This window comes from Nyctereutes procyonoides, unplaced genomic scaffold, assembly GCF_905146905.1.
Source record: "Nyctereutes procyonoides isolate TBG_1078 unplaced genomic scaffold, NYPRO_anot_genome, whole genome shotgun sequence".
Classification (NCBI taxonomy): Eukaryota; Metazoa; Chordata; class Mammalia; order Carnivora; family Canidae; genus Nyctereutes; species Nyctereutes procyonoides.
In genome coordinates, this window is record NW_026575030.1 from 7,184,261 (window position 1) to 7,211,881 (window position 27,621).

The 27,621-nt window shown below is 44.0% G+C and overlaps 1 long non-coding RNA gene across 1 annotated transcript in view; it reads left to right on the top strand.

The window, feature by feature from the left end:
• Positions 1-27,621, top strand: part of LOC129503633 (uncharacterized) — a 141,573-nt gene that overhangs the window by 108,142 nt on the left and 5,810 nt on the right. The gene's annotated exons all lie outside the window — the stretch shown is intronic.

Sequence of the window (27,621 nt, forward strand, 5' to 3'; positions counted from 1 at the left end):
CACATGCATGTGTGCACATGTGTGCACACATCTACATTTTTTTGTTCTGGCAAAGGCTTCCAGGTTAGAAACTCTGGCAGCCACAGGAGGCTTTCTAGGGACAGAGGGTGAGGCAAGGTACTCTTGGCCCTTAACAAAGGATCTAAAGGATATATAAGGCATGTTTTAAATTTTAAAAATATAGAATATATACAAATATAATTGTCATTACTCTTATTTTTAAAATTTTATTTATTTGGGCAGCCCAGGTGGCTCAGGTTTAGTGCTGCCTTCAGCCCAGGGCGTGATCCTGGAAACCTGGGATCGAGTCCCATATCAGGCTCCCTACATGGAGCCTGCTTCTCCCTCTGCCTGTGTCTTTGCCTCTCTCTCTGTGTGTCTCTCATGAATAAATAAATAAAATCCTTTAAAAAAATTTAAAAAAATAAATAAATTTTATTTACTTATTTATGAGAAACACACAGAGAGAGAGACAGAGACACAGGTAGAGAGAGAAGTAGGCTCCATTCAGGGAGCCTGATGTGGAACTCAATCCTGGGACCCCAGGATCACACCCTCAGCTGAAGGCAGATGCTCAACCACTGGGCCACTCAGGTGTCTCAATTGCTCTTAATAATAGTTTACTTGTAGATTTTTGACAGTTGACTAAAAGCATGAATCAGAATGCAGGAGGCAGGCTGCTTCTATTCCAACTCCTTGTGACAAACCATGTACTTGTCTGCTGCTCCATACCATCCAAATGAAATAGATTTTTGAGCTGAAGATAGAATATAACTTACTTTTATATTCCTCTAAAGTACCTAACTAACAGAGTGCTTGCCACATAATAAGAGGCCAGATAACATTCAGTGTCAACTGTTGTCTTTCTGGGAAATTTCTGTTTGGGTGAGTGTTGCATTTAGACATGAGACAGAGTCCGCCACCAGGCCAGAGAACTTTCAGGAAGTGTGTCAACAGCTCTATTTCACCTGAGATGGTTTTTGGCTTTACTTTCTTGAGGCTCTTGGCCCCTTCTGGAGGGCTGACCCTAGCTCTTTCGCTGAAATACTTGATAGCGACGGTGAAAAAGGAGAGGGTTGGAGATGGAGACAGGTACGGAGAAAGACGTGCTAGCAGCCTCACCACTGTAACCTGCAGGAACTTTCAGAATCTCCTGGGCGGCAAAATCGCTATATCTCACTCGCTACTTGATCCACTTAACCAATGCCTGTTTAGCATCTCTTGCAGATCAGGTATTGTGCTTAAACACCAGGGAAATAGATATCCTCCCATTGTATCATAATTGCATATAGGCCTGTTTCACCTCTTGCACTCAGCTCTGATTTGCATTGGCGTGAGCCTCCTGTGAGGGCTTAACTGCTTCATTTTCTTTCCTTTCCTGGTTTATTGCCCCCCTCTTCTCTCTTTGAATATATAAGGGTAAGCTTGTATCTTGTTCGTCTTTGTGTCTCAGACACTCAACAAAGTACTGAACACCGCATTCAGCACTTCATGAGTAAGAGAACGAAGAAGTGAAAGGATGAGGATGACACAGAGTCATTTTCTCAAGGAACTCATTGCTTGGTCAAGGGGGCAGTGTGTCAGTGAATGTTTGCAGAACAGTATGCACAGTGCCGTTATTAGGGATGACTCAGAGACAGGGTCTCCATCTGTTTGTGTGGACTGGGTAAGGCCCACAGAGGAAGAAATACGTGGCTGGGGTCTTGAAGCAGGCTAGCATTTAGCCAGGTTAGGAACAAAGAGGAAGGCATCCCAACAAGGGGAACAACCAGTGCAGGGCACGTTGAAGTATGATCTAGGCAACATATGTGTCTGGGGGAAGAGGAGTGGAAGCAGGGGTGGGCGGATGGGCAGGAACCCAGATACCAGTTACCCCCTTGTTCTTACCAGTGGGCCACCATGGATTCCTTTATTAAAGTCTGATTTCCTGAACATCTCCCTTTTCTCTCCAAAGTATATGTGACTAATCCTCTCAAGGACAGTGTTTCATGTCTTTCCCTCACTCTGTAGCACCCAGAATGGCTCAGGGCACGAGGTGCACAGTTAAGACCCTTTGGCCAGATTCTTGATGCTTGCGAGAAGAGGATCATCTATACCTCGTGCTGTACTGTTTAGCCACCGGTTTTATAGGGTTTTGACAAAGTTGATGCCCTTTGTCTCTGTCTCTCACTCCTCATCCATCCATCCATCCATCCATCCATCCATCCATCCATGATTAAGAACAGCTGTCACACAGATGACCTATTTTTCAAAAATGCCTGCTCATTAGTCAATGGAGACGATGGCACAGAATTGGGGTCTTCTAAGACACGACTCATGTTGGTGGGTGCCACCGGTAGGGGTTTAACTGCTTGATTTTCTTCCCTTTCCTTGATTCCCTCCACCCCGCTCTGAATGAATAAAGATGTTGACGTTCTTCGGTCGAGATCCCACTCGCAGATGCCCGCTATCTAAACTGTCCACCCAGAGATGTCATCGACAGTGCCAGGCACCCAGGGTTGGGGAGAGGAAGAGGCTCATGAGAGAATTTGCCCTTTTCTGTTTATCTGGGACCTGCTGGAGAGCTGATGCATCCCCTTTCTATCAGTTGGGTCATGAGGCTTTCTTAATATCCGCCCCCAACACTAAATATTTAGCGCCTGGCAACTGGAGGCAGGGGAGGGGGGCCGTGGGGAGGCGCTGGGCTCTGTCGGGGGAGTGTTGCCGCCCACAATGGGAGGGAGAGGAACAGAAAACACCCAGGCACAACATAAATATTTCCTATTATGGAGAAACTAAAGTCACAATGGAATCTGTCATGCTTGTGATATGAGAGATGGACAATATTTCGGGGCTGCTGCCATGCTGGCACCTGAATGGAGTTTATATTTTGTTTATGGAGCTGAATCCGAAGCCTTTTATTTTTTTGGTCCAGCCTGTGTAATTCTTCTTCATGGGAGCTCGAAATGGCTGCGGAGCAGCTCAATATTCCATTTATTTTATTTATAAAAGAAATTCAAAGGCTGAAAAGATGAAGTAATTGACTTACTGGGATGACAGTTAAACCCACTAAATTTAATCTTATCCTCTCAAGTACAACATATCGCGCTTACAAATTATCACCAGGCACCAGGCAGCCCCGCGCTCCTCACCTAATGCAAATGGACTGGAGGCCTCTGTTATTGTATTATCTGACTTTACTATCAGCATTAATCCGGCTTAGCTCACTTAATGATGCCACTTGTGGCACTCTGAAGGCAGCGGAGAAGTCTATAAACTACTTCCATTAAAATGCAAATCGGGCCCTCGGAGAAAATCAGTGACACAAAAGTGGGAGAATCGGGCCCTGCGCGGCCTGGCCGCCGCCGCCGCGCGATGCCGGGATAATGACTGATGTGCTGATTACCCGGCCGCGGCCGCAGGCGGGGAGCCGGCCCTGCTCCAGCGCCACAAAAGTGCTCCAACAAGCCGGGCCGGTTAATTTCTGAAGAGATTTATATTTTTTTGTTGTCAGGAAATGAACAAATACTTATCAATGTAAAAACTCCTATCTCCCATCTCCCTGCCAGGTTTTTCATACTGATATTATTTGCACCCCGTAACACAGGAAATGAAAATCTTCTCTGCCTTTTACCTCCGCCACTGTATCTGCAGATGCTCGGAGAACAGACAGACTTGCCTCCTCTCCATGCACCCCCTCTCCCCCCCCCCCCCCACCCCCAGCTCCCCCTCTGGCTCCCTTCCCCCCTCCCGGGGAAAACAGAAAAAGAAAACTTTTCTGGGCTCAGGATTGAGAAACAGGCAAGGCTTCGGATTTTCCAGATTTTCCAGCAGGGGCCTGGCTTTCAGGGACCACGTGAGGGTTCCCTCCTCCTGCTCCTCCAGGGCGGTGTTAGGAGAGGGGTTGGGGTTGGGGGACATTGCAGAAAGCCCAGCAGAGAGAGGGCTGCGAGTGAGGGCCCGCAACACTGACATCTGTTTTACTTAAGCGGTCTGATTCCGTTTTAGGATGAAAAAGTATTCCCTTTCAGCACGAGGAATCACGGGCCCTGGGTCTTGTATTGATTCAGAAGAAGACCTAATAAAACACGAGCAGGTGATTTAGTTTCATATTTTGATTCCCGTGTTTAAACAGTTTCTCTCAAGTTCTCCTGTGTCAGCTCGGGGTGGGGGTGGAGGGGTGGGGGATCACAGCATCTCGGCTTTGATGTGGGAGGAACACCGAGGCCAGGCCCGATGGCCTCCTCCCCTCTTGCGGGTGATGCTGGAGTCCAAGGGTGATGCATTTCTCACAGTCCCCAGGCAGCCAGCCCATCCTCTGCGGTCAGGCTCTCAAATCCGCAAGGATTTATGGTCCTTGCGGAAGGATCAATACTACATTTTAAATATTACAATACCTTTTATCGAGACGATATTACAACAAAAACATTTTATCCTGTCATGGGACCCAATTAAAATTGATTTCGGCCATCGCATTGGTGGGCTGCCCCACGGCTCTTGGTGGTTGCCATATGGGAGGATGAGTGTGCTCCTGGGGTGGGTGGGCGGATCCTGCCAGGAGGCCTGGGTCCTGAAAAGTGGGGTGATGCAGCCTGGGATTGATACGGGGTGCCCTGGGAGGCTGGCTGGGAAGTAATCTCCAAGGGGAAAGCAAGCTGAAATGGGGGAGAGGCTGAGATTTATCATGAAGCCATCGGGCAGGTATACAGCATCTTCTGTGCGTGCCTCAGTCCCAGATCTTTGGGGCTGGCCTACATTTGCCAAGTTGCTTTGTATCTCCCTTAGTCATGTCCACTTCTCTCTCTCACTGGACAAGGCTCCCCCTGAGGACAGGACCCATGTCTGTTTGTTTTCCTAGGCCCTGGTCTCTGCACTGTTAGATACCAGTATGTGCTCCCTGAGGCTTGGCTGAATGACTAAAAGAGCGGGGTACTCTACTCTTACCCTCTATCTCTGCATATGCTCAAGAATCTCATGTACAAACAGGTAAAAATAAAAATGGATTATCCTCACAGGGAGAGAAAGATTCCCTGAGGTCTTTTAGGTGTCCTTGAACTTGGCCAGCCCTGCATGGTGCAAGTATGGAGTTGCATCTGAGTTGGCACCCTGGCTTTTTACTGTGTAGCTGTGTATCTTGAGAGTTCCTCAGTCGTTCTGAGCCTGTTTCTTCGTGCCTTTGAGAATCTGCCATATTGAGCTGTCAAGGCTCTGATGAGATGCTCAGAGGACGCACCTAAGGAAAACTTCTGCTGTGACCTGGGTGAGGTGGGTGTAGTAACAGTGGGTTACAGACTGCCTGTTACCAATTCATAACAGAAAACAAATTAATGCAAACCATTTCTTCACCTTAAAATTTCAGATTGTGTGTTTTGTCTTTTCTTAAAACGTTGGCACCTGTCTCCTGTAAGTGGTTCCTGTGTAATGAAATTGAATATATCCAAGTCTCATGGTGTTGCTCGTTCATTATCCCACAGATATTTATAGCACACTCACCACATTCCAGGCACTGAGCTAAGTGATGCGATATAGCAGCAGCAAGAGAGAAGAGATCAGGGTGCCCGGGGGGCTTCAATTCTATGGGGAGAGGCAAAGAAAACAAGCAAATGAGGAAATAAAGACTATAATGGCAAATTGTGATAAATGCCATGAAGGAAATGGAGAGGGTACTGTGATAGGGAATGTTCCAGAAAAAAAAAAAAAACTATCATTCCAGGATAATTGACCTGAACAGATGAGAGAATGAGTGTGTGTGTGTGTGTGTGTGTGTGTGTGTGTGTGTGTGTGACACCCAACCAGCATGTACAACAGCTGGCTGCAGGCATCTATTGCTGCATAACAAAATACTCTAAAAGCAAGCAGCTTAAAATATCCAACAACAGGGGCACCTGGGTGGCTCAGTGGTTGAGCATCTGCCTTTGGATCAGGTCATGATCCTGGGGTCCTGGGATCGAGTCCCATATCAGGCTCCCTGAGGGGAGAAGCAGGCTTCTCCTTCTGCCTATGTCTCTGTCTCTGTGTGTCTCTCTTGAAATAAATAGTTAAAATCTTTTTTAAAAAAATACCCAACAACATTCATTTTGCTTATGAGTCAGAATTTAGGCTAGGCTCAGAGAGAACAGCTCATCTCTGTTCTGCTTGCCATCAGGTGGGGAACATGAAAGCTGGGGCCGGGGTCTTCGGGAGGCACTGTCATTGGCACATCAGGAGGGTGATGCTAACCATCAGCTGGGAACTCACCCAGGACTGGGGCTGGAATGCATGGCCTTCCCAGGGGCTAATGGGGCTACTTGGCTTCTCCACGCCCTGTGGGCTGGGTTCTGTGGGCGAGCGTCCTGAAAGAGAACCATGTGGAACCTGTACTGCCTTTCATGAACTGGCTTTCAACTCCCTCACTGGCACTTTTGCTGCACTCTGTTGACTAGAAATTAATCACTGAGGTTGACCCATGTTCAAAGAAGTGGAAATAGATCCCGTCCTTCCATAGGAGGAGTGTCAAAGAATTTGTGGACGTATTTCTAAACCACCCCACTCCTCAAAGAGACGAGAAGCATTAATTTAGAGAATGTTATCAAATGTACTGTACCTCCATGCATCATCTCCTCTCCCAGGTGATTGTCTCCCCTCTGGTCTTGCTGTAGCCTAGTTGCCCTACCATTGCCACTGGACTAAACTTCTGGTCTCCCTCTGGTTGTTTGTCATTTTTGTCACTCTCTCCTTCCACGATTTTTAATGGTCTCTTAGAAAAAGCCCAGCTTTTTGTTCAGACATTCAAAATCCTTGTATATCTGGCCCCAGTCTTTTTGCTTATTTTATTTCCTAAACCAGTGGAGAGAGGCTGAATTTGAGGGTGAAACCACTCAGGTTCGATCAGGTATTTTTACCTAACTGAGTCACATTGTGCATTTCTTTGCTACGTTCAACACCCAGATTCTACTCACCCTTCAAATCTCAGCCCACGCTTGCCTCTTATAGGACATCTTCCCTGACCAAACTGGTTATTAATAATAGCAATGATAGCCACCATTTATTGGGTGCCTACTGTATGTTAGCAAGTTCACAACAAACTTTGTATTCCTTGCCATTAATTCTCACAACCTTGCAAGGTACGATTTGCTCATTGAACAGATGAGGAAACTGAGGCTTTAGGGGATCTGTAGGGCTACTGTGGGGATCCAAGTCCAGCTTTGTGCTCTCAGCCTGAGCTCTTTCTACCAGGACATCTGCAAAAATCAATACCATCTTTACAAGGTAAAAAGTGATAAGCAGCTAAGTCATAAAGAAAAACTACCTGCTATTTCAGAGGTAAGTGGTCTCTCTCACTCCCTGGGAGCTAAGCTATCAGGAACTTCCATATCAATGATATGCTGTCACATAGCAATAAATTCCAAATTGAAGGGTTTTGTTTGTCTTTAGCTGTATCAGGCTCAGGGCCAGCCATGCTTTTAGGAATTTATTATCATGATTTCCCTAGGCCTCCCAATTACTGACTGGCAAGTAATGCCTTAAGGCTCAGGAATATTGAATAGAGAGAACAGTGGACTAGGGGTTAGGTTGCCCAGCTGTTTGTTCTACCTCAACAATTTTGAAATAAAGTTTTGTTGAACTGGGTTTAATGGCCCCTCAGTTCTTCCCTTTCCAATGTGTCTCTGATGCGTGTTCCATAACCAAGGAGGGGGCTAGTATCTGGACTGGCCTTGTGAACTGGCTTTGACCAACAGCATGTGGAAACAGAGACGCAACAGGATTTCTGAAGCTGGCCTTAGGAGGTCCTAGGGTTTCTGTTCCAAGACTGCTTCTCTAGGAAGAGGCTATGGTGAAGGCCTGTGTCGAGGGAATGGCTCCACCATCTCTGCTCTCCCAACCACCTAAGGCTAAACCCAGCCCCCTTCTGAATGTTGCTGTGGAGGCATAGACTGACCAGCGAGCCCACAGAACTTAGGGATAGGTCATTTGTATTAACTCACTCAGTTTTGATGTGGTTGGTTACACAGTGATGGATAGCAGATCTGCATGGGTGTGATCTCACCAGGGACAGGAATTTGAAGAACCTTTAGAAGACAGGTGTGGAAAGGGCCTTTACCTGTAGGAATGACATGGCATATAGTGGGAGAGAAGTTTTGTTATCTCTAGCAATTCAATAAAGTTGGAAAAAAAAACAGGTATATGGAGGATATTTGGAGTAAGAGTTGGTATTCAAATACTGAAAAAAATAAGAATCATTGTACTGGAAAATTCTAGGGCTGGGAGAACTTTCTGGAACCATGTAGTCCAGGAATAGCAAGTAAGTTTCATCGTTCTCCAACCCCAATTAATTGGCAGTGGTTACCTGGGGTGCTGTGCTGAGAACTCTGAGGTTTTATCTGTTTTCAACAGGAAAGAAGGCTGTGATTGATTAGTCATGTCTGCTGTGGGTGCAGGTCTTCCTTCAATTACTGTGCAAAACTCTTCACACTCTCAGCACCTTTACCCATGCTGCCTGGTCTCTTTGAAATGCTCCCCCTGCCCCCACCACCATTTTTCTAACTGACTCATCCTTCAAGATTTGCCATTTTTGGGGGGAGGCTTGCCCTGCCTAAAGTAGAACTCCTTTATTAATGCCTCTTCATTGCACTTGTCATAATTTGTTGATATGTGTTTCTGTGTGTATTTGTTTTAAGTACCCTTCTTCATCCCCTTCTCACAACACATTCATGTAACAACAAGCTTCCTAAAGGCAGGGCTATGTCTATTTTTTCCCAGCACAGTAGGTGCTCAGTTCTATTTGTTGAAATGATGATTGAGAGGTAATACAAGGCACTGAGTATGGACTAATCCAGTTTCCTTCTCTGACATAGAGTGGTGAGGTCACATTACTTGCTCCCACAGTCAGTCCATCAAACCACAAATTCCCAGTCCAGTGCCTCTTCTGAAACAATAGCTCTGCCATCCACACAGATGCATTTTAGGAATTGTAGGCTCTGGGCAGGAAGGGGCTGGAACAGGCAGCCAGTGAAGACGTAATCTACTGATGGGGGAAAATAATGATCAGTGAAATTTACTTAAACATTGTTGCTTCAAGCTGAAGTTTGGCCATGCTCCTAGGTGCCCTTGGGTGGGACCAAATTGTGGGCATGTTAGGGGTATTCTGTGGACTTTGTCTCTGCCCCCATCAACACAAACGGGATGTTCAGAAGTTGAACTGACATGAGGTTGTAGTACCCTATGTGTCAGAGGGAACATATTAAAAGGATTAAGAGATTTCCATGGCCCCCAATATCTTCTGGGCATTAATATTTTGAATATGAGATAAATTGAAGATGAAAAATAAAGTCAGGAAGATATTTTGTCTCAGTATCAAAATTAGAAGCAATAAAAATAACCAAGTGACATGTGTCCGAAGCAATCACCCTATTTGATGTGGGAAACCATCTGTGTTCCCCCAAAACTTCCAAGGAGGGCAGACCCATTTCACTCTTCACAAATCCTTTTCTTATTAGAAATAACCAGTGTTTCCGTGAGGTGAGTCACCTACTCATTGGGCTAAAGACACACTAGCTAAAGAAAGCACTTCCCCTAAATGTCCATTGAACAAGAAAGAACATTTTGGCAAATGTTTATGACAGCTGGATTGCTAATGACCCTTTGTGGACTTTCACTAGTAGTGGAACACCTTAACACAATTTTACTATTTTCTCAGTTAAAACCTTTCTTCTTTCTTGATGGTGAGTGTTGTTTCCCCAGATCTACCCTCTAGGACAGAGGTTGGCAAATTTAAAGGACCCAACTATAAATCTTTTAAGCTTTAGGACCCGCATTGCAATTCAGCCACAGGAGTGTGAAAACAGGCATAGACATAGGTGGGTGGAGGAGTGTGGCTGTTTCCAAAGGAATCTTTATTTACAAAAACAGGCAAACTGGATTTGGTCTGCAGCCTGTAGTTTGCCAGTGTCTGCTTTAGAAGAACAGAGTCAGTGCCTTTTATTCTGCTCTGAAAGATGAAAACTTCGGTTACTGATTTCCAAAAATTGTGTCTTGCCTCCTAATACGTAATTAATATAAGCACAAAGTAGAGCCAAATTTGAATGATTTTAAAGTTATTAAAACAAAAAGACTAAGTTCATTGTGCCTCTAAAATGAAGGAACAGTTTCTCATCTGAGAAACTGTTAAAAAATTAAAACGATGAATAATTTCCAAATTCTGCTTCTATGCAGCAGCCCTCCTGCATTTGAAATTTTCAAGTAGAATAGCTATTATTTCCCACTGATGAACCACAAATGGGCTGAAGATATTTGCATACCTTTTTATACACAATATACACCAGTACTCTAACCTCTGATTCTTCTTACCAAATTCCATTTAATTTGTCATTAATTAGTAAATTGTTATGTGAAATGCTGCAAAGCATCTTGGGTGAAGCAGCCAGCATGATGATTATTCTTCTGGAAGCTATCTGAAATTGTTGCTACTGAGCAATTTCCATGAAAATAGAAGGGTCTTTGGAGCTGTTCTTTTAAAATAAGAATAAAATGAAGCAAATGGGGGAGAACAAATAAAGGCAATAATAAATCAAGGACAAAAGACAGGAAACTAGTCCCCCAAAAAGTATCTAGGACGAAACTATATTAGCTTATTTTTTGCAAAGAGTAGATGCTTCTTCAACTTTCCTTTGAGGGTGCAATCAAAATAAAGCAAACTAAAAACAAGTACAGAAGTCAACCTTCAGAAGTCCACTTCATATCTACTTTAAGAATCTTCACATCTCCGAAAGCCTCTGTCTAAGGTGGAAGGTGGGGAGAATCTTGGCAGAGTACAGGCAAGTTCAAGTTCCTTCCTTTTTTCTGCTAACTCCCAACCGATGCAGTTGCAATTTCAGAATTTACTTTGAGTGGTTATCATTATCTTCCTTTTTATTTTTCCTTCCTTCCTTCTTTCCTTCCTTTCTTCCTTTTCTTTATTCTCTTGCCTTGCTTGCTTCCCTCTTTTTGCTTCACTTCTCTTCTTTCACTTAGAGCCAGGCTGATCACATCCTCCAGATAGACGGAATTTCCCTTTTCCAGTCTTTCCAATGTTTAATTCCTCCTTACTGGCACCTCCATAACCAAGTCCAAATGAAAGGCGAGCCTCTTTGACCCTCTGCCCTCCCTTTCCTGCCTTCTCTTCTCCTGGGTTTCAATGGTTGATTGAACGGTGTGTTAGGTTCACTGAACTTGGTCTTGGCTTCAGTTCTACCCAGAGACAAAGTCGGCTTCCAGGCCAATTTCCATATGAAAGCAGCCGAGATCTCTTTCCTCATTTTGGAATTCCAGGCATCACCCTGGGCTCCGACTTCTCAGACTCCAAGTTTTTACCCAACTTTTCCCCACCCCCACCCCTAATCTCCTCCCACTCCTGTTTCTTGGGCCACCAGATTTCCATTTCTTTCAGCATGCCACTGTGGACCTGAGAGAGTGTCTGTGAACCCAATTCAAGAGAACAGCTTGCTTCATGTTTCTCTGAGGCCAATGGTGTAAGAAAGGAATTTGTTTATTAGGGTTTGAGATGGGCAGCGGGCAGGTGGGAGGTGTGATGCAGGATGGTGAGGGAGGGAAGAGGGTATGCTTGCTAGGGTTGTTTATGAAAATCCTAATTCCCACTGCCAACAATTTAGGAACAAATATATTCGCATTAAAGAACTTATCCGCTTGTCTGTAAACCTGCCTTGCATCTTAGGCAAACTGCCTCCAAAGTTTCTACTTCCAAGATGTGGTTTTGTCAAACTGGAAAATGGCAACAAAGAAGTTGTTGCTTCTTTCCACTGCATTTCTTGTGTAAGCAAATGGCCTGTCTGGACCTTTAAAAATATTATTAGTAAAAATAATATCTCCAAGCTGGGAGGAACCCGGGAAGCCTACCTCTATCTGAAAGCCACAGAAATGCGTGTAGGTTGACCAATGGGAACATCAGCCTTAGGTCCCCATCCATCTGAAATCGGAAAGGCTTCAGAAGTTTTTGGGAGCCAAACCAGCCCTCATTTATTTATTGGTGTGTGTTAATTTCGGAGTCTTGATGTTTGCACTGGAAGGTCTTCCCAGTGTTAATACCTGCTTGCATTTTGGTTATGGTCTAAACAATGCTTTGCCTCTCCCTTTTGCTGGGGAGAAAGCACAGTGATTTATAGACTTCTTGTGGGTGCAGCAAATGCTGTAATTGTTTTCATAATGTCTCCTAAAAATATCACTTCTATAGTGGGTGCGGTTGTCTGGAAGACTGTGACTATGGCTATAATTTGGACACCTCAATATTGTCCCAGAATCCTTGTTGCAGGTATGAGGACCTGAACTTATCCATGTACGTGAAGGGTGTGTGTGTGTGTGTGTGTGTGTGTGTGTGTGTATGTACATCTGCAGGGTTTTCTTGAGTGTGCTCATACATATAAGCAATGTGTGTATGTGGTATATTTTTGAGCATGTGTGCACAAAGGTACTTGTATATGTGTGTGTGTGTGTGTGTGTGATGCATATACACACGTGGTAGGTGTATGGGTGTACGTGTGTGTGGACCTAAATTTGTATAAGTTAGCATGTGTGCCAGGGCATGTGTGTGTGTGGACAAGTGTGCAAGTCAGGATATGGAGCCCATCCAATAAGAATCACAGCAGCTGAAGGCTTTTGAAGCTCTTTCTTCTAGTCATTCGCAGCGGGCTCCAGTCCTCAGCCTCTGCCTTGGGGTACTATATGGTTTCCCAAAAGGAGAAATGATTGCAATACAGAATGTCTGCTGTTGCGAGTTCAAACTCTACTAAGTTGTGTTGGCCAGGTCCCCAAGAAGCAGCCTGGACATCACTGAAGATGCGGGCCCTAAACAAAAACATATGTGCACACTTCTGCCTGGAAACCCAATGGCCTTTAGGAAGAGGATCTATCTCTGTGTAAGAGTGAATGATGAAAAACTGCCTGGCCCCACTGTTTGCAGTGAAGGTGCCTGGTGTCATTTATTATGCTGACCAGGTACCCTCTCTATGGATTATAATAAAATAATCTGCTCTTGTTTTATCTTGTAGACCTTATGTTGTCCTACATCTGGCTTTTGTAATGAATTCATACATAGATGGGTGACAATAAGGAAAAGGAGTTTAAGTATTATGACAGTGTTAGTATTGATCACAGAATAGATTAAGAGACAGCTAGGAGGAATTTCTTCAGAGGATCAAATTCTCCCTCTTCCCCCCCTCCAGCCCCTGAGCCAGCCAGCAGCAGTAGACACAAACATTTGTCAATGCAACAATTTCAACTCTTGAGCAAAAAGCCTCCCATCTCAGAAATTTTGCATCTAACAAATCACTCCATTTTTGTCCTTAAATGTATCCTGTGGCAATATTTTGGCAGGGTTGTTGGACTGTGGGATGAGGAAACGAAGAATTTTCGAGAAAGGATTTCCCACCCCCAACTGCTACACACTGAACAGCATTGTCCGGGGAGAGGTGGTGATGATTAATCACATCCACTTCCCTAGAACCCACTCTCCCCTTCCCCCTCTCCTTTCCATTCCTTCCCCTTTCCATAGGCTGCTATGACAGGGAGAATGATTTACTGACTAGTTGAGGATAACGGATATCAGGTCTTACATCCAATCTAGTTGAGTGTCTTTTAAATAAACAGGCCTGATCTTGCCTTGGGCCCTGTTGCCACTGCCTTTCTCATGGCCTTTATCCTGAACAGTTTGTCTCGGCTTGGGCCAAGATCTTGTTTGCTTGGGCCCTGACCCCTTGACTTACTCTGTGGCAAGACCCAGAGCCTCAAACTCTGCTAAACTCAGTTCTTGGACTTGCATCCCCAGCGCTGACCTCGGGCTTCCCTTCCCGATTCAGTTCTCACCAGCATTTCTGCTTATTCTGTTTTGGGGCTCCCTGCAGAACACTGCAGAAACACTCTGTATGATCCCATCCAGCATCACTGCTGGGTTCTTGTTAGTTCTGGGGATGGAACCCCAGCTTTGGCCAGCTGCAGCTGTGTTCTGAGAATTATTTCGGGGAAGAGATTGAATAGAAAATAAAGAGGAAGAGATCTACGTAGATCTCTTACGGCTTATTGAGCATCTATACCCTGCCAAGCACTGTGCAGAAGAGCTTTAGGTATGTTACTTGATACAATGGGATCTGTGTTAGTGCTCCCAAATAACCCTTGCAAATGCTGAACCTAAGGCAGTTGGAATAACTTTCCCAAGGTCACTCAGCACAGCTAGTAAGTGGAAGAATGAGGGTTTAATCCCACATCTAATTGTTTTCCTGTTATCTTACTCTTCCCTGTAATTCCCACCCTAATCACAACAATCTTCCCGTCTGCCAGGCTCGGTCTCCGACAGATTGTGCACATTATTCTTTTATGCTTTGAAAATATTGAGTCATAATTAACATACCACAAAATTCACCCTTTAAAAGTGTATAATTTGGTGGTTTTAGTATATTCACAAGACTGTGTAACCATCACTCTCTCTCAAATTCCACAACTTCATCACCACCAAAAGGAGCCCCGTGCCCATTAGCAGGCACTCCCCACCCCTCCCTCTGCCTAGCCTCCAAGGACGGCTAATCTGTATTTTGTCTCTATGGGGTTGTTCAATTTTGAACATGCCTTTCATATGAAAGGAGTCACACAATGTGGCCTTTATGTCTGGTTTCTTTCACTTAGCCTAACATCTTCAAGTACCTCTTTTTTTGTGGCTGAGTACTATTCCATTGTGTGGGTGCATTACATTTTTCTTTTTTTTTTTAAGGATTTTGTTTATTTATTCATAGAGGGACAGAGTGAGAGGCAGAGACATAGACAGAAGGAGAAGGAGGCTCCATGCAGGGAGCCCAATGTGGGACTCGAACCCAGGACTCCAGGATCACACCCTGAGCCAAAGGCAGACACTCAACCACTGAGCCACCCAGGTGTTTCTGCATTCCATTTTTCAAAGACAGCCCTCACAACTACCCTGTGGGGTACGTGTGATTGTCATCTCCAGAGGTATACTGAGCCATAAAGAGATTAAATGACTTGCATCAGGTCCTATTCTAGGAATACAAAATGCAATCATTTCACCTTTGTATTTTCAGTTTAAGTTGCCCATTTTCCATCCCAAGCAGATGCTGGGCCAGATTCATAACCACAATCTAACATGGTTATAGGATGTTACAGGATGTTTCTTGCATGTTATGCGAGAGTTCCATGCAGGAAGCCCCCCTCCCCAAACCACCCTCCATGCCTCATGCTCCTTGTGAGGACTGAGGAGGTGTCTCTGACCCACCCTTGGGCCCGGAGCCCTCTACCAGCCTCCTTGGCCTCTGCAGTTCTGGAGTACAACCCAAAAACCATGGTCTAGAGAGGGGGGAGGGTGGATAGAGATAAGAAGCACATTTGTGACCAGACATTTGATGATGCTTCTCAATGGGCCATAGTGTGCCCATCATGGCCTCTGCCTCAGTTGGAGCTGGAGGAGTTGCAGTTTTTCCTTCTATGACAGGGATTCCAAGATTCCAAGGGCCAAGTTGTTTGTAGGGAATAAAATGTTCAGAACGAAATAATTGATTATATATTATAGTAGTGATATTGAAAGTGGATGCTCTGCAGCAGCCAGAGTCAGAGAAGACCTTGAGGGCTGGAGAGGCTGGTGGAGGGGGAGAAGAAATGGGGCTGGGTAGGGGTAAAGTCTTCAAGGAGTGCTAGAATTTAGTCAACATCCCAAAGAGCTCAGAGCTGGAGAAGACAGTCCAAGGAGAGGCACAGGGCTGGGTATGAACTGGGTGCGATTGGAGGAAGATGACTGAACCTGTCTGACTAGAGTTGAAAGGCTCTTAGGAGTGCCTGATGATGGAGGCTGGCATGAGACTGGGGCAGGACAAAGAATTTGGAGTTTATTTGGTAAGCAAACAAAGGTGGAGCGGGGAAGCTGAGGCAGGGTTAACCCAAGCATGCTGCAGTCTGCTGACAGCATAGGAAGGAAATATCTTGTCACCAGAGGAATGTGTTCCAACTTTACTGCCTCTTGAGAAACAATGGCAGAGATGTAGGGCTTGGACCAGCGGAGAGGGCATACTTAGGGTGGTGTGGTCACAGGCAGCCAAAGTCTGGAAGAGCAAGCTGCAGATAACAAGCAAAGGGCTGAGGAATTGCCCTAATGAGGGCAGGTGCCATGAGGGAAACTAGAGTGAGCCTTCTATTCACTACTTTGAATTGGCCAATCTGGGGACCAAGTGGGCTGTGAGCACAGGGACAGAGAATGAAAAATTGAGCTCTCACCTCAGACAGATTGTGCCTACACTGAGACTTAAAGAAATATGCCCATAACTCATCTCAAGATCTCTGTGAGTCTGGAGATCCAATGCTAAAATGTAAATTCAAAACTTTTCATTCCAGGGATAGCTATCACTTATTGGACTCTCATGTTCGAGGCATGCTCTATAGTAGGGAAGTCGCTCAGAGAGGTTGAGCAACTCGCCCAATGTCAAACAGCTAGCAAACAGCAAGGCAACAGTTCTCTCCCTGTGCAGCTGGCATCAAAAGCCATGCTTGCTCACTCACCCATGTTATATCCATATAGCTCTTCAGACGTCGTGTTGACAGAGAGGCATCTGTGTGTATTTTCATCCCAGTCGTCTTGATTTCTGACTTCTTAATCCATATGTGAGGAATGAAATACAGTCCTGGTTCTGTTTCCTAGCTCTGGTTGAAAATGTAGGTGCTGAACACCAAGCCAGATTCAAAAATGTGGGACATTGGTGTCTCTTCTACTTTATACAGTAATTCAATAAATGCTCTCTGTTCATACCCATGAATTTTATTCCATGTGGCTGGAATTTTCTACAATTGTCCAGCTATCTAGTGCTAGTATCATGATATTCAAGAAGTTAGCTTTTCTGTAGAAAGATTTCATCATTTAAAGAGAAATAGACGTTGTCATTTTAGAGCTTTTTGCACACCCTCGGCCTCTTTGTTTGCAACGTTTATGGGGGAGTAAAAACGTGTGTGCACACATGCTCATGCATGCGCTTTTGCGCACACACACACTCAACCTTCATTATTGGCATAGAACGAGCACATTAGGGAGTGGGAAGTGGTCTGGCAAAGGCAAGTCTCTGTGGGTCTGGGGAGGTCCACATGGGGGCCGTACTGCAGGGATGGGGTACGAGTGTGGGGGGAGGGCGCCTCCCCTGACCTTTCCACCCGGGATTCTGGCGCAAACACTGACATTCCAGGCATCCTCTCCGAGGGCACTGCTTGGGGTATGAGGCTGTTCACATCAAACCAGGAAATTTCATCCATATGTTTCTGATTCATTTACACTCATAAAAATGTGATTTTCAAGAGCAACGTGACATGCAATAAGCTTTCTAGGCCTTCTCTCCTGCTCCGTCTCTGCTCAGAGGAGCGGACAGATCAATTTTGCCAAGAGAAAACGAATTCAGACCGCAGGATGCTCGACCCCAGAGGCAGGAACGCCAGCAAGCACACAGATGGTCTCCTGCCAGGGTAAGGCAACTTCCACCAATACACCATCAGGCCACAACTGTGCCCGACACTGGCTTCTCCCTTCCCCAAGGAGTGCTGGCCTAATAACCCAGTGATAACGATGGCTTTTTTTCCCCTTGCTCTTTTTATCTTCTCTATTTCTCAGCCTTTCATTTGCTCTCATTACCCTAGGAGCATTGATTCCCCTGTTCTGCTTACTGTTCACAATATTTGCAACAGCGGTTGTGTCTTTGTTCCCTCAGATTAGCTCATCATGAGCCAATCCACTCACTCCCTTTGTTTTCTGTTTTTATTAACTGAGATATTGCAAATTGCCAGAAAATAGTGGCGCTCTGTTCCATTCTCGCATCCATATTGCCTTTTAGGCCATTTGGCTCAGGTGCTGTGTCTCTTGGCCTCAAATGAGTTTACCTAGTTTTGCCATCATGCTATACCCGGATCTGTTCTTTTTTAGTTTAACTGGCCAGCCCTGTTTGGTTTTCCTTTTTTGCTGATCCTGGAGCTGGTGGGTGAAGTTGGCTCCTCTGATGGTATCTTTTCCAAGTGATGGAAAACACGGAAAGGACACTACTCCAAATTAAGGGAAACATGGCAGCTTTGAGGGCCCTGACATTGGTAAATTAACTGTGATCCTACTACTCCCCGGCTGCATGACTCTGGGTCTCGGTCTTCTCCTCTGTATTGTGAAGATGATAAAATCCATCTCACAGAGTTGCTATTAAGGAGTTTTAAAAGTTAGGTTGTGTTTGTCCCTAATATAGTGCCTGGCACACAGGAGGGGCCATTTCCTATTAATGTCAGTGGAGCTGAAGGCCATCAGGAACAACCTGCAGGTATGAAAATTGTATTTAGGACCCCTTGCAGCCAGGGAGAGCATAGACTTGGGGAACCATGGACCACCCAAGTAAGGGTGTTTCAAAAACCCATAATAGGATTTGGGCTTTAGTTGAATTAGGGGGAGAATCTAAGAAAGCTGAGATTTGATGCTGTCAGAAAGTGGGAGGGGCACCTGAGTGGTTCAGTGGTTATAGGTCGGCCTTTGGCTCAGGTCTCGATCCCTGGGTCCTGGGATTGAATCCCTCATTGGGCTCTCCTCAGGGAGCCTGCTTCTCCCTCTACCTATGTCTCAGCCTCTCTCCCTGTGTGTCTTTTTTTTTTTAAGATTTTATTTATTTATTCATAGAAACACAGAGAGAGAATGAGAGGCAGAGATACAGGCAGAGGGAGAAGCAGGCTCCATGCAGGGAGCCCGACGTGGGACTCGATCCAGGGTCTCCAGGATCACGCCCTGGGCTGCAGGCGGCGCTAAACCGCTGCGCCAACAGGGCTGCCCTCCCCATGTGTCTTATGAATAAATAAATAAAATCTTAGAAAAAAAGAAACTGAGAGTAATTGTATAATTGGGTATCTCAATAAATCTGATGTCTATGGAGGGAGACTAGAACAAAGATAAAGCTGCGATGGGCAAAGAAGTAGCAAATCACTCATTCTGGTCCAGTAATGGGAGTGTGTTCAGATGCTGCGTGTGGCACAGTGACTGTGTTTTGTACTTGCTTAGACTCAGTGATGACGTGGCTTTGCTTTGTCCCATTCTATCATCATCTCAGAGTAGGCTTGTCTGAGGCTGGTATTCTATGACTCGTTTCTGTCTAGTAAGAGAGTAATAATGTTTAGCTGTGACTGCCAAGTGGTTCTGAGTGTGAGGGACTTTTCCTTTTTCTTTCTTACTAGCTTCTGCCTTTTCTATTCTCAGGACACGAGACTGGCCAGTGTCTCTGTAAGAAAGTCGAGTTATGGGATGAATAGCTCACATGTCCTGCTGTAACATCAAATGTCCCTCAAGGGACCCAAGTCTGTGAGAAAATGACTGCCTTGCTTGGTGAGCAGTTGAGGCAGAGGAGGGAGAGGAAATCAAGGTGTTGGAGTAGGGATTGAATATTATCTGAATTCTTTTTCTGGATAAGAAGGAAATTAGGGACCCTAGGACCTGGGGCTGGACATGCAAAGGAGCAAGACATCCTGGGGGCTGCAGAGCATGGAGCCATCTGGTGGTTGGGGCAAAGCCAAACACAGTGTGCACACAACGGATGTAAGGTAAGTGGAGAGCCCAAGCACAAACATGAAAACAAGCACAGGCAACCAGAAAAGCATGGGAAGTAGCGAGATATGGAGTATGGAACTTGGGAAAACCTTAAAGAACACCAAAGGAAAGGCAAAGATTTTACTAGATGTCTCAGTCTTTACCTATGCATGAGATGGAACTCTTGAAGATGCTGGACCTGTTCACATAAACACATCATTCTTGATAGAATCTATGGGGGAAACATTTGACTGGAAGTTTGAAAGGAGGGGAGTGACCAGATTATTCACATCCTTAAATGAAGCCTCTCTGTCTTCTGCTCCACAAATTTATCTGTTAGGATTAATAAATTATAATGGTTGGGCTTCTGGCTGGCTATCCTGATGTTACTGAAAGATTAGTGTTTCTTTCCTACCCCGAATCACAAAGATAACTTGCTTCTCTCTTTAGCAGGTCCTTTTTTTTAAAGATTTTGTTTATTTATTCATGAGAGACACACACACAGAGAGAGAGAGAGACAGAGACACAGAGACACAGAGGGAGAAGCGGGCTCCATGCAGGAAGCCCGATGTAGGACTCGACTGTGGGACCCCAGGATCATGCCCTGAGCCAAAGGCAGACTGATCCACCCAGGCGTCCCTCTTTAGCAGATCTTAAAGACCCTTAGCAAACTGCTACAGACTTTTTACGTGTCCCAAAATTTATATGTTGCAACCTAATCCATAACATAATGGTATTTAGAGGTGGAAACTTTGGGAGGTGAATAAATCATGAGGATGGAGCCCTCATGAATGAGATTAGTACTCTTCTAAGAAGAGACCCCACAGAGCTCCTCCACCTCCTTCTGTCATATAAGAACACAGAGAGAAGATGGCCATCAGTGAACCAGGACGCGGGTCCTCGCCAGATTGTGAATTTACCAGGACCTTGATCTTGGACTTGCTGCCCTTCAGAACTGTGAGAAATAAATTTCTGTTATTTATAAGCCACCCAGTCTATGGTATTTTGTTAAAGCAGCCTGAACAACATCAGGAACAAACCTATCATGTTTGCAAAGGATGCAGCTCTTTCTTCTCCCCATGACTCCTAATTTACCACCTGGCTGGTGTGTCTGCAATAGGGATATCTTCCTTAGCAAAGTCAATGCCGGGAATTCCAGCCAGTGTTCACCATTCTTGCTCAGGGCAGAGAGGACAATAAGCAGACAACCCTAAGCTCTGACACTCTATGGCCAAGTGTCCCTCTTAATTCTACTACTGGTTCTCTAGACTCTTTTCTAGATTGCTTTATTTCATTTTTTAAAAAGATTTTATTTATTTATTTGAGATAGTGTGAGCACAAGTGGAGGCAGGGAAGGGCAGAAAAAGAGGGAGAAGCAGACTCTTTGCTGAGCACGGAGCCTGATGTGGGACTTCATCCCAGGACACTGAGACTATGACCTGAGCAGAATGGCAGATGCTCAACCAACTGAGCTGCCCAGAAACCCCTATTTGCTTTATTTCAGACAAATTAGCCTCCTTGATTTTCCACTTGATTTTAGTCTGCGGCAGTTTGCTAAGGGTCTTTTTTTAAAATATTTTATTTATTTATTTATGAGAGAGAGAGAGAGAGAGAGAGAGAGAGAGAGAGAGAGAGAGAGAGGCTGAGACAGAAGCAGGCTCCATGTAGGGAGCCCGATGTGGGACTCCATCCCAGGTCTCCAGGATCACGCCCCAGGATGAAGGTGGCGCTAAACCACTGAGCCACCAGGGCTGCCCTGCTAAGGATCTTTAAGACCTGCTAAAGAGGTATGCCTGGGTGGCTCAGTGGTTGATTCTTACTCCCGGACAACTTGGAGTTCTATATGCCCAATTCTTCAAGTCTTTTTTGCCTATTAGATATTGTCTACCATGAGAAAGTTGGCCTTTGGTCCCAAATTCTTGAATTGTGGTGACCACAGCTCCTAAATCCAACCTTGGCTCTGCCTAGTTCCACACCTGCCCCTTGTTCATGTCCTGGTTCTCTTCCTTGATTCCCTAATACCCATCCACACTACCTTTTTGGCTGTGAGGCCTGCCATTGAAAATAATGGAGGTGGAGAGAAGATGTTCAGTAGGGAATAATCTCGATTCTAGGATCAGCCTGATACATATTGAGGAAGGTATGTTGATGGAGAAATCAAATCTATTGGAGGTTTATGTGATTTGTTGAAGGAACCTATCCTGGTTCTTAAATATGTTGTACTGATGTGGTGGTGCCAGAGTGGGTCTCAGCTGCTTCCTCATAGTTCTAGAGAATGTATTTCCTGCTTGGTGCCTAAACAGGAGGCACACAGCTCTGTTTGGCCTATGGTCTCCAGAGTTTTGGGGTCGTTTCCACCTTGTGGAACCCTACCCCTTATCTGCCCTGGAGACTTTTCAACCTGGTCCTGCATCCATATTCTAGTTCAGTTACCACAAATGACAAGTCTCCAGTTGGGCCTTAACTTAATTGTATTCCGTTTTTACTTTTTCCCCCTATGTCCTCCAGGTTTTTAATTTTCCAAGTGCCCCTTTATCCTTGGTAAAAGATACTGCATTCTGTCTCAGAAAGAAAAGAGAAGCCAACAGATGGGACATCTCCATCTTCCTGCTCTTCCACCACACATGCATTCTTTGCATAAATACCCACCCTTCTCTTCTCCAAGGGAAATACAAGAGGTGTATTTTCCTACTTCAGGTTAGCTTCCTCTACTTCCTAAAGGACGATTTTTTATTTTTTTCCCAAAATCATGCAATTGTCTCAACACCACTTGTTAAATGTGTCCTACTGACTTAAAATGTCAACTCTTTCATATACTAAATTCCATATATTTTCAGGCTTTAGACTCTTATTTGGCTTTATTGTCTAAGTTAAACAAAGCTTGATGCTAGTTAAAGTGTTGAAGACATATTTTGGTCAGTCATGTACTATTGCAATGGGGAAAAGAGTCTAGCATGAACTCAACTTTGTGCAGAGGGGACTGGGCTTTTTAAAGGGAGAATGCAGGAATATGGAGGAGTTTAAGCAGGACTCAGTAGAGTCAGGGAAGTGAATACATACAAAAAGCAGGAAGAGGGCTTTGTCCATGTGCAACTGGTTTGGGTTTGCTAACTAGCACTTATAGACATTAGGTTCCCACACTCTCACCAAGGCTGGAAGTGTTGGCTAGAAAAAACAGTAAATTCTTTCAGCAACCTTGAGTTTTCTCAGGGGAGCACTTTATGGAGGGTTTAGATCATCTTAAGGGTGAGGCCGTGAATTGTTAGAAACTTTGTTGTGTTTTATTCAAGTCATCATAGGCCACTGTGGAGGCCTGGTTGAGAAAGGGCTCAAAGGAGCCTGGCTAGAAGTTTGGTCAAGAGGAGAGTCTTGGTCGCAGTGGATCCATTATCTATTTTTGGGTCAGTGCCATACTGTTTTAAGTATTCCAGCTTTGTATTGCATTTCATACTTATTAGATATTATTATAATGTGTTTGTTTATTTATGTATTATCTCTTTGCCAGAATGAAATTTCTATGAAGTAGAATTTTTAAAAAATTTATTTATTCATGAGAGACACAGAGAGAGGAGAGACACAGGCAGAGGGAGAAGCAGGCTCCCTGTGGGGAGCCTGATGCAGGACTCGATCTCAGGACCCTGGGATCACGACCTGAGCCAAAGGCAGACGCTCGACACTGAGCTACCCAGGTGACCCGAAGTGGGTATTTGTATTCTTTGCTTACTGTTGGGTCTCCAGCACATGGTGAGGGCTCTGTCACTCTCTCTCTGTTCATTGAATGAGTTTCCTGTGCCTTTAATCTCTCCCTCTCCAATGCTTCCTTCCTATCAACATTTAAGCATTTTTTCATTTAAAACAATAAAGCAATTCTCCCTGCAACTCATGCTCTCACTACATGTGGCTCTATCTTTTTCTATGTCTTTACAGTCATTTTTTTTTCAGAATGTTGTCTACACTGTACCTTCAATCAATTCACTCCCCACTTCCTGCAGTCTGGCTTCCACTTCTGTCACTCCCTGGAGATTCTCTTGCCATGAGAGCCTATGGTATCTGCTCCTAGAATATTTGGTGCCCCTAAATTGCAACCTAAGCAAGATGCTACCTCTGAGCTCCAGAACCATGCACCTGCCTCTGATAAACTATTCCCACCTGCTTTCTCATACTATATACAGTGAAGCAGAAAATCCTCCCTTTCCTTTCCTAATCTGCTCTTCCATGTTCCCCATCTTAGAAAAGAATTGCATCTAGTTGTTCAAATGACAGACCCAAGACATCCTCAATAGCTCCTGCTTCCTTATCATCCAGTTTCCAACATCGATCTAGTCACTAAGCACTTCCAAAGTCTCATTTGTTAGTTCAGGCCACGGTCACTGTTTGGGTGGCTACAGCAGCCTCCAGTTGTCATGCCTCTTGTCTTTCTTCCCCAGGGCTCTTCTCCATTTTATAACCAGAGTGAACTTTGAAAATGAAATCCCACTCCTGTACTCTCACTGTAAATCCATTCCTGGCCCTGAATGACCATGGAAGGAAGCTCTGAAGCATGAGTGTATCTCTCTAATCTATTCTTCAATAACTATATAAAGTACACAAGTCATTCTGAGACTTAGTTTCTTCATTTGTAAAGTGGGAATGATAATATTTGTCCCTCCTATTTTGTAATAAGGATGAAATGTCTTCAGATATATGACTGCTTTAGGAAGTAAGGAATGATACCCACTGCTCAATATATATTTGTTGAGTGGGTGAATAAATTGCTTCCATCACTTTGTTCCCTCTTCAGGCTGGCTGGATGGGTAGAGGAGGCAGAGCAGTAGGAAGGTAATTTCAGCCTCTTAAATTTGAGGGGATACTGCTTTACAATCTGGGACCAGCATGTTCAGTGCTGACTTTCTTTCTCCTCAACTGTCTTTATTGTATCCATTCATAAATCCAGCTGTCGAAGAACCACTTCAAATAAGCTCTCCTCAGCATATATCACCACCCCCTGAGGAGGGTATGTTCTGTGAAGTTAGGGAAATAAATGTAGATTTTTTTAGAAGGAGAGAAAAAGGAAGGACTTTCACTTTTATTCAATTATCACTTCAGCAGCTGTCTACATGACTTGGAGAATTCCCCTCACATCTCTCGATGGATTCTCTATTGCCAAAATCCTCATTCTCACTGGCTGACAGAGACTGGTTTTCAGTGCCAAAAATATTTGATGTTGAAATGTAGAGGGAGGTGACACCGGGATCTGTTACTCCACATTAATCTCTTTATTATTTCTGACATAGAATTGTAGCGTCATCATAGATTTAATAGAGGATAATGCTAATACAATTCGAATGCATTAGGTGTGATCTGGGGTGACTACAGTCTAAACTTTTAATATAAAATAGATATTCTGTATGTGAAGGTAAATGAGCTTGAACACAGCCTCACACAATGGGTATCACAAAGGCACTGCCTTCACAATAGGGAGTGAGAAATGAACTTTTCATTACTGGATATGATTGACATCTTTTTGTGTCCATTCATGGCTGCAAAAATCCCAGTGTCATAACAGAGCACATGAAGAATTTCTCTAACAGCTGTGATGGAGACTTTAAGGCATGAAGTTATGGAAGCTTGAAGTCAATTGTTTCCAAAAATGCAGAGCAAAATGAAATAATTTTGCACCTTGCTGTTCCTCAAGATGTTTCCTTCTAAGGCATTTTTTTTCAGTCAGTGGTATCTAAATAATATATATCTTTCCAATAGCCACAGGTGGTAGGTGTCTGTTCCAAGGATTTCCCTTTAAATGTTTCCAGCAGGCCTCCATGGAGTTAAAGAAACGAGAAAACCACTGCCCGGTGCTTTAGCTCCAGCCCATTCTAGTTCCTTAGAACTAACTTATCTTTCCCTTTCTTTTCTTTCTTTTCTTTTCTCTTTTTGTTCCTTGTCTTTCATGTGGGTTTTACATCTGGATTTTTCCTCTTTGCCCAATGCCCCCATGGATTAGGAATTCAATTCTGTCTATGAGTCCCTAATTTGATACGTACTCCCTTGAGTTGATTTTTTTTTTCAGAATTAGTCTCTATGATGACAGTTAAAAGAAACACAGCACCCTCCTCCCACTGCTGGATCTCTAGGGGCTCCTCCCAGGCCCTGCCGTGTTCTGCAAGGAAGCTAAGTGGCAGGTCAATGAGGATAGGACCATACGCCCCATTTTTATGGATGGCTAACTGGGGCCTGGAAAGGTCATGTGTGTGGATCATCCTAACTCTCAAGTCAATACTTTGGTTCATAGAAGACCAGGAAATATAATTGGAATGGAGAGAGTTTCCTATGTGTTACAGAATCAAAATATTTCAGAAAGCATTACAATGGATTCACACAGGTGGTGCTAGTTTCCTTTAACTTTGGCTGGAAGAATTTCTTCCTTTAGATGTGTGTTTCTTGAGGGCTTCTTCTGACTCTAAACTATTAAGACTTGGCAGGAAAATTTATTGCCATAATGAACACAAGAAAAAAAAAACAAACAAACTGGAAAAAAACTAGCAAAAATCTCTTAGAATATCTCATAATTGTGAAATATAATAATATATCTTGCAAAACCATGAGCTATATAGCAGGCTTATAATGGATCAATTTCCCTCCTAGATTTACAAGGAAAACAAAAAGCATTCCAGTTTGTAAATCAGTATTTCCTACGGTGCTGGTGAACTTGCTTTGTTTTTCTCTGAAGGTACTAGATTCAAATAGGAAGTCATAAGAAGAATCAACTAATTTTATGAAACTGAGCTGGTGAATCTAAGCTGCAAAAAGACATTTTATCTTAGAAAGCACCCTATCACACTGGCAGGTTGTTAATAAAATATTAACACTGGCACACTTAAGGCAGGTTGTTAATAAAATATAAGGAAAGAGAGCTGGAGTAATTTGCCTAAGGTTAAAAGTTTCTGTGATAGGCAGCTTCTGACAGGCCTCCCAAAGATTCCCCCCCTCCTGGAGTTCAGACCCTTGCATCATCCCATCTGCTCAACTGTAGGCTGGACCAATGAGTTTCTTCCAAGGAACTGTTTAACATGGCAAACGTGATGGCATATCCCTTCCATCATTAGATTATAAAACACTGTGCTTTTCATTTTCTCTCTAGTACTTTCTCTTGCTTTCTTGTTTGCTTGTTCTGATGAAGTCAACTGCCATATTGCACGATGCTTTATGAAGAAGCCTAACAATTCATGAGGAACTGAGTCCACCCAACACCATATGAGTGTAGATTCTCCAGTTGAGGCTTCCGATGAGATCACAGCCCCACGTGACACCTTGACTGTAGCCTGAGAGCCAAGGCATCTGGCTAAGCTGTGCTAGAAAACTATGAGATAATAAATGTGTGTTGTTTTATCCTACTGTGTTGTGGGGGTAATTTGTTACACAGCAATAGATGACTAATGTAGCTACAAAGTAGCTAAACTAGAATTTGAACAGAGAACTTATCAGGCCCCCAAACCTATATTCTTTCTACATTACCCTTAAGTCATCTTTAACATTCATTAAACATTTTCTATGTAGTGGCCATCATTTAGACACTTGGGATGCAAAGGCACAATTCCCTTAGAGAAAGAAAGACTAGGTAAAGCTTCATAGGGAAGGATTTGAATTTAGCCTTGCCTCACATAGAGGTCAAATGAAGAAGAAAGAAGACCATGTCCCAAGCATGGGGAGTGGTGTGAGCAGGAATAAAGAGGCTAGGATCAACTTAGCCTATAATGAATAGACAAGCTGGAGGGTTCTCATCTGAGGCTTAAGAAATAGCAGCCCCAGTGAAAAATCGTATGTGCCCTCAGAATGCACAACTAAAAAGGGCCTATTTAGTTTTGTATGTGTAACATTTTTTGAGAAATAAAACTAATTTTAATTAATAGAAAAGACCAAGAACCAATCTCATAATTTATCTTTGAACTGATATCAATTGATCTCCACAATGTTATTAAGTGAGTAAAGCAAAGTGTGAGATTTTGGTTTCCTTTCTATGTTATTTCTAGTTATTCAATAAGAAACACTGAGAGGATGAACCAGAAAGTAACTGCAAAACAGAACAAAATAAAACAGTAGAGAAGAGACGTGGAGAG